This window comes from Impatiens glandulifera, chromosome 8, assembly GCF_907164915.1.
Source record: "Impatiens glandulifera chromosome 8, dImpGla2.1, whole genome shotgun sequence".
In the NCBI taxonomy this organism is placed as follows: domain Eukaryota; kingdom Viridiplantae; phylum Streptophyta; class Magnoliopsida; order Ericales; family Balsaminaceae; genus Impatiens; species Impatiens glandulifera.
The window spans coordinates 5,915,351-5,923,645 of NC_061869.1; positions in this window are offsets into that span (position 1 = coordinate 5,915,351).

Sequence of the window (8,295 nt, forward strand, 5' to 3'; positions counted from 1 at the left end):
GATAACTGCGTTTAGGTGGCGACTCAAATCTACAAAAGAAAGTCGATGTACATACATAACGATTTTTGGGTGTACACTATTTACATGAATGCCATTGTTAGGGGCTAGTTCAATTCTTAGACTAACGGTTTTACTAGTCGCATTAAATATAAAATGAGCTTGAACACAATGGAGAACTCTATTCATTTTAGGGTTTGATCATGGTGGGAGTAAGGATGTATACATAATGTTATGCGGTAGCAATGTATGCATTGTTTTCATTGGAGCATTGTTATATCTTGTATGTTGAGTTGTCTCTGTACGATTACTATTGTGAGAAATTGTGGGAGTCCAAAATTCCTTCTAAGATCTCATTCTTTGGCTTGCGTGTGTTTATGACTGAATTTTGACGGACGACATATGTATGAAGAAATGTTGTATTATGATTAGTCATTGTCGGATGTGCCTTATGGAAGTTGAAATGACATTTCACCTTCTTATGCATTGTCGTGGGATGACGGGTATTTGGAGCATAACTCAAATTCAGAGTATGATGCTCGAGTCTTATGGTAGTTGTTGAGAGATTTTGATTGAACCATCATATATGGAGGTCTCAATCGTTGGATTCTCATCCTGTTATCTATTGGACTATTTGGCTAGAAATGAATTGTCGTACTTTTAGTGATTGTATTTGACCGATGCGTATTATTAATAACGTCATTATTATGACACTATCTCAAAATTCATTTTGAAAAGCCTGTGTAATCGGTTGGTGTAAGCATGAAAATTTGACATACCCCAATTTATAATAATATTTATAATTTTAAAATAATATTTTGATTTTTTAATTCAAAACAATCCAAAGGAGAGGAAAAAATTAAATTATGATTAATTATCGTGATAATTAAACCTTAATAAAGAAATTTAATTAAAAAGACCAAAATAACTTTGATTAAAATATTATATTTATCTTACCCAAATTAAACTTAAAAGGGGTGAAATAATTTAATTATAATTATTTTAGACATAAGTTATTTGTAATTTATAGCCTAAAATAATTAAATAAATACCCCAAAATACTCAAAAATAAAATAAATGAACATAATTTTTATTTTTTTGTAAAATATTTTTTTGTATTAATTTGGTAAAAATAAATAAAAGAAATGGTTAAAGTTTCGATTTCAAATAACCCTTTTATTAAAAATAAAAACTGATGATCTAGTGTGGTCAAAATTAATTAAGTCGGTTGTAGCAGGAATTTCATCCATTGGATCAGCGCTGGATTTTCATCCATCGCTCAGGAACACCTTTTGTAGCCGGTTGTAACCAAAGAAACACGCGCCCGGGCCAACACATGATCAACTAACAGGACGTCAATCCCGTTAGCCCAAACGCCTGACAGATCGCCAACGGATCACAACGACATGTTTCATTTTAATGAAACGACGTCGTTTTGATCATATTTTCCGTTGAGATAGAGCGAACGCCAGAGAATCACGCCCGATGGCGGCGTCCTTCCCAAAGCTCTATCTTTGTCATTTCTCATCCTTATCCCTCCAAAATTTACCAATGTGCACGACTCTCCATCACCATCATTTTCCCTAAGGATTGAATTCAAAACCTACCCTAGAACTAGGCCTGTGAAGACAAAACATAAACGAAGAAGATGAACTTCAGAAGCGAAATCGAATATGAATTTGACTTCGAAACCGACCTAGCTTGGGTATAAATACTCCCTAGGTCTTCTTCTTTCAATCCATTGGTCAAAATCCAATATGACAACCTATTCGAAGATCTTCAAAGGAGCTCCGACGATTGTTTTTTGAAGAAATTGTTTTAGAGTTCCAAACATCGATCCAAAGCTTTGGAAAGCTTCCTTAAGATCATAAGAGTTTTCTCCGATCATAAGAGTGAAGCTTCCAAACAATCTATAATTCAAGTTGTGATTCAAAATTGAATTTTTTTAATTTTGATCGGGTTGATCTTATTTAGTGTTCAATTTTGTACTTTCCATAGTCGAAATCGATCCTCTGATGATTTCGAAGCTTTCTGTTGAAAAAGAATTCATCAATTCAACCCCAATAAAAAAAACCCAAATTTGATTTAAAAATCTGGAAATTTTGAATTTCGTGTTCTTGAGCTTTTGAGCTTGAATTTTGATTCAAATAGCTGCATAGCATGTTTGTAAACATGTTAGGATAAGTTTCAAATCATAAAACATACATCCTGATCATGTTTGATCGAACTGGAAATTTTTAAAATAAAAATTTTAATTTCAGTTTTAAAATTTTTTACAGAGCTTGATTGATGTTCTTGTTTTGGTCATGTTTGATTATAAACATCATTTGGAAGCTGTTAGAACAAGAATTAGGTCATGAGATGACATAATTTGAAAGTTCCCAAATTTCCCCCTATAAATCATCTTGAAAAATGAATCGTCTTAGGGCTCGATTGACGATTTTAAGATTACGTGTTGTGATCCCAACATCTAGTCGAGTTAACAACAACTTACAGATCATATTTTCGTGATATGTATCAAAAGTCGTAAACCTGCAATTTTATACCAAATAAGAACACTTAGTGTTCTTGGACCGAATCTTGTAGGACCGAAGACCAAGAAGAAGGATTGAGAAAATTAACCTAGGACTGAGACCAAGGACCTATGTTCTTGAGTTAGAACCGAGCCCTAGGACCGGTGTTCTTGAACTAAGACCGAGAAATCCGACCGGGGATTTTCACATGAAATTGAGAAATCTGACTTGGGACCGAGACTCCCAAGTCTTAAGATCGAGAGGTCTAAACCCAGAACCGAGGATCTCAACCCTAAGCTAACCCCATACTGATTGGTTTCTACACTTCGACCGAGAAACATACCCATTGTCTAGTCTAGGACCAATATGCTTTTACACATAGACCGATAATTTTAGCCAAAGAACGAGAATACTTGGCACCCTGACCTAAGACTCTAGTCCTCCGACCGAATATCCTGAACCTTGATCGAGAGCTTCCTCGATCTAGACCGAGTCTCTTCGGTCCCCGACCAACAAAAACAGACCCAATCCTTAGGACTCCCGTCCTAAGACCTATTTGGTTCCACTTTTTAAAACCCAAAATTATTTTATAATTTTGGAACCCCAATCCATTTTCAAATGATTCCGAAATATCGGAAAATGATTTCAAGATATTTTTGGGATATTTCTCAAACAAATATTTTGACTAAGGCTTCGTTTAGAATTTATTTATAAATTCTAACACCCTTTTCTGATATTTTCCACGTCATTTACTCAATCCTTTAAACGCAATCGCATTTACACACCTCTAAATAATTTCGTACAATTATTTACGTAATCCAAACTTATCATTGTTTAGACCCCTAGACTATCAATTAAAGAAACTACACGTTATAAATAAATCTTTTGATAGATAAACTTTATAAAATAAAACCGTTTCAACAGGCGCAGAGGACATAACGCGAAATCTCTTTCCCGAACGTAACTAAACAACAAACCCCTTATGAAAACTCTAGTATAAAGTACGGTTGTACAAGTACATTTTATTGATTTTTCTAAAATCAATTGGCAACTATGTTTTAAATAAATATTTTTTTTTTATTAAATTAGTTATGTTTATTTTATTTAAACCGGATTTTAAATCAAATCGTCATTTGGTTACAACAAATTCCTAGATTATTAAAATTTGAATAAAATTAATTATTTTTACATAATTCATTTTAAAAGTTGTCAAGTACTATCAAAATATTTTGAAATAATGTTTAATTTTAAAAAATATGCCTGACACGCAAACCAATGTTGAAACCATCGAATCTCGAGCCACCTCTGGTCCCCGTATGCCGTATTACCATGTGCTAAGCTATAGAAGGAATTTCTGGGGTTACAGTTGGGGAGTTCATCACTCCTCTAAAGACCTTCGTTAATTTTTTCATGCATGAGGTCTAAAGTGTTTGTTTTTTTACCTTATGGTATTTCTTGTATTTTAAAATTTTGTATGTCATGTTGTGATCAAACGAATATTATTTTTCAATTAAAAAAATTAAAATATTAAACAATACTAAAATAATTCAATTACTTAAAAATTCCAATAATCTATTTTACATTAAACAATAAATTTTATTAAAAAAACTTTTATAAAAATATTAAATAACCCACCTGAAACGAGCCTGATCGATCGGTAATAGTTAGAGGACAATAATAGTTGAAAAAAGAAACTCTAGAACATGGCTTTTAAAATAAATATTTAATTATTTTAGAATAATTGATTGGGATTAATTTTAAATAGTTACTTGTTCTTAGTAAAAAATTATAGGTATTAAGATAAAATAATTTTTTAAAAAAGAAATAGAGTATTATAATATGTTAGTTAATAAATTAAATAATAATAATACTAATAATAAGTAAATGTTTAAGTATGGTTGAATTAAAAAAAAACTATACCAAATAAAGCGTAAACAATCGATTCCTCACCGGCTAAGAGCTGAAAGCCCTCTAAAAAATGATAATTTTTGTTGATGACACGCTTTGGATGGTTCAGGATACCTACACAAATTTTAAACACCTTTCAGATACTTTATGGTTATTCGGTGCATGTTTCGGTCTTCGAGTTAATCTTAATAAGTCCCACATCTTTTTCTTAGATTCTGTTTCGAATAGAAGATGAATGAGCTTGACAAATATGTTGGGGTTCAAAATCGGTGGTCTTCCTTCAACAAATCTTGGTATGTTATTTTGTGCTAAATTACGTTTTAATGTCTTTTGGGATACCATTATCACTAAAATTTAATGTGAAGTGTCTAGGTAGAAAAAGTAAAATAATTGCGAAAGAGGGAGTATGTTGTCATCTATGCTCACATGTATGATTTATTTATTCATTCTCCTTAAGAATGCGAAAATAGAGAATAATGTGTAAATTTCTATGGGATTTTCTAACTCATCGTTTTGTCTTTTGTCATCTAGGGACCTCATCTAGGGTCGAGGTCGAGATTTTAGTTCCTTTAATAAGACTTTTTTTTATCCAAATGATGTACTGTATCATTGTCTTCCTCTTTTAACTTCCACAATGAGTATCTCATCAATGATTTTTTTCAGTCGGCTAAACCCCTTTTCACCGTCAATAATTAATATACCGTAATGGAAACATGCATGCGCTTCAATTTAATCTGCATGTAATTCAATATTTATAATAGTATAAACTCTTGTTATGTTCTTCTTTGCACTTTCAATAATCTTATAATAAACTAGCACTAGGTCATCACAAAACCCATCACTCTCTTCAATCTTATCTTGTTCCTCCATTGTATTTTGTCAAATCTTCGTAGACAGTAAAAAAAGACTGAACAGTGAATATGATCCCCACTGAAAATATCTTGACAAGTTGAGATCGACTGAAGTTTGATATCCAATTACTTACCCGACCATAATCTTGCTACTTGACAAAAACAAGTTGTAATATTTAATTCAACCACTATTCATTAATGTTGGACGATTGGATTGGTGGTACGCGTGATGAGACTTCAAGAATTGGATCTATTGCAAAAGTTTGGAGAAGTGATGATGTTCAAACCCAGTTCGGTCGAAGTTTAGGGTATTCTAGGGTGGGATTTTATTTTTTCTAATTTATTTTATTTAATTTGTTATATTTTATGTTAGAGTAGAAACTCGATAAATTAACACTCGATTATTTAATAAACTCTCTAAAATAATATTTTTGTCCGATCCCGACTCGGGATATAGTGCTAAATTAATAATTCGCTAAAATTACAATATAATACATTTTTGATAATTTCTTTAGACCTCATATAAAATATAAATTATTAATTCCTTATATATAGCATATTACATATATTACATGAATGATTTAGGAAGGTTTCTTGAAAAATGACTCAATTGTCTTTTGTTTTTTTGTTGAAATCAATTTCCCTTTGAATGTCGTCTCTAATTTTCCTTAACATGGTAAGAACTTCTAGTGTTGTTTTCTCATAACTCAACAAGAAATTGTTCAATGTGATTACTTCGTTTCGCGAAGGGGCTTCATTGTAGAACTTTCATCATCTTTTTCATCGATATCATCTTTATTAATTTCAATAACATTTTTAATAATTTCTTCATCAGTCAACAACTGTGTAACTACATTTTTTTAGGGTAAGTCAGAACATCTTCGACATCCATTGCATTGCGATAACCCAACTCTTTAATCAAATTCTGGAGTTTTTGAGTGCTTTCACCACCTTCATCTGAGTTCTCAAAAGTCACGGTTATCTTTTGATAGTTAATTATAATATTTTATTAATATATAAATTAATAATTATTAATTTATCGATTAATTAATAACTTTTTTAATTAATAAATTTTGGTCGTCTCAAGTGTATTCTTTTATAGAGTTTCTATTAGTAATTTTTTTTATTATATTTAACCTAACTAATCTAGTTAGTTAAATGTTAAAATAAATTTGATTAGGTCTTACTTAGGTTCAAACCTTAATAAGATAAAAAATTTAATTTTCTTTTGTAGGGACGTGCCAAGGAGGGAGGGGCCTCTTCGCTTGTCTAAAAGGCCAGCTCTGTACCTCAAAATATATAAACGGCTACTATAGACGTTTATATATTTATACGGTATAAATATTGTAGTTTCATACTTATCTCCTCGTTTCGCATAACTCTAGTATAAAATAGAGTAGATTTAAATCAATCAATGTATTCAATTTTACTAGTTTCATACAATGTCTTAAAAAATATTAATATCAATAGTATTTGAAAGTTCTTCCGGCATCAAATTTTAAAATTTTAATATATAATATTATTAATTATATATATTATATATTATAAAATATCTATTTTACTGTATACTATTATATATATATATATTTTTTATTTTCTTATAATACATTAATTTTTTTTCTCTTTATATATAATAATATATATTTTTCTCTCTTAATATTATATAATAATATATATTACTTATTTCTCTTTATATTATGTATAATATAATAATATATTAATTTTTTTCTCTTCATATTATATTTAATTTAATAATTTATATTATATTTAATATAACAATATATAATTTTTTCCCTCTGTAAATCTTTTATGTCAACCGCCTTAATTATCTTAATAGAATACCTTAAGTTGTACAAAAAAGTATAAACAAAATTTTAATAAAATATATAATTTAATAAAAAATAATATATTTATATGAAAAAAAAATATATAATTAATTATTAGCAGTTGTTTTAAAATATAAGTAAGTTGTATGAAAATAAATAAATATGTAATATTATATATATATATATATATATATATATATATATATATATATATATATATATATATATATATATATATATATATATATATATATATATATATATATATATATATATATATATATATATATAATTTATGAAATAAAATTTTATGAACTAAATATTTTTATATACATATAAACATGAATTTGCAATATTTTTATATTTATTTTTATTTTTTTAATGTTAGATACTAATTTTTTTAATATAATTTTAGTGGTGTTTTATTTTTGAAGTAATAGTCAAATAAATTATATATTTATATATATATATAATATATAAATAGTGGGAAATAAATTATGTGAAAGAAAATATATTTATATAAAATTAATTATGAAAGATAATATATATATATATATATATATATATATATATATATATATATATATATATATATATATATATATATAGTATAATGTGAAAAAAATAAAAAGAGGTTGATTAGAACTTGAAATAATAATAATACAAAATATAAAAATAAAAATTTAAGTTAACAGATTATTTAATATGAATTATTTTATCATTTCAAAATATTATATATAAAAATTGAAAGACAATATTAAAGAATCATTAATAAAAATAAATATATTAATTCTGGTGTAGTTTAAGATATCCTATATTATATAAAAAATAAGATATGTATAATGTATATTAATAAATAAAATAACTTCCATAAAAGGAAATTAAAAAATATAAAATGAAAAATAGAATATAAATCTTATGTCAAGTAAATTATCATAGTATGTTTGTATTTTTAATAACCCAATTAAAACATTAAAATATTAAACAATGATAAAAAATAATTTATTTGATCACAAAAAATTGAAAAGTACATTTTCCAAAGTTAATGTTCCTCCATAATAAAATTTAATTTAATATATAAAATATTTTCAAAAACTTAAATAAATGATGATAGAATTAACAACCGTTAATCATCAGATTAAATACATTTTTATTAATATAATATGAATATATTAAATATAATAATCAAGACAAATATTG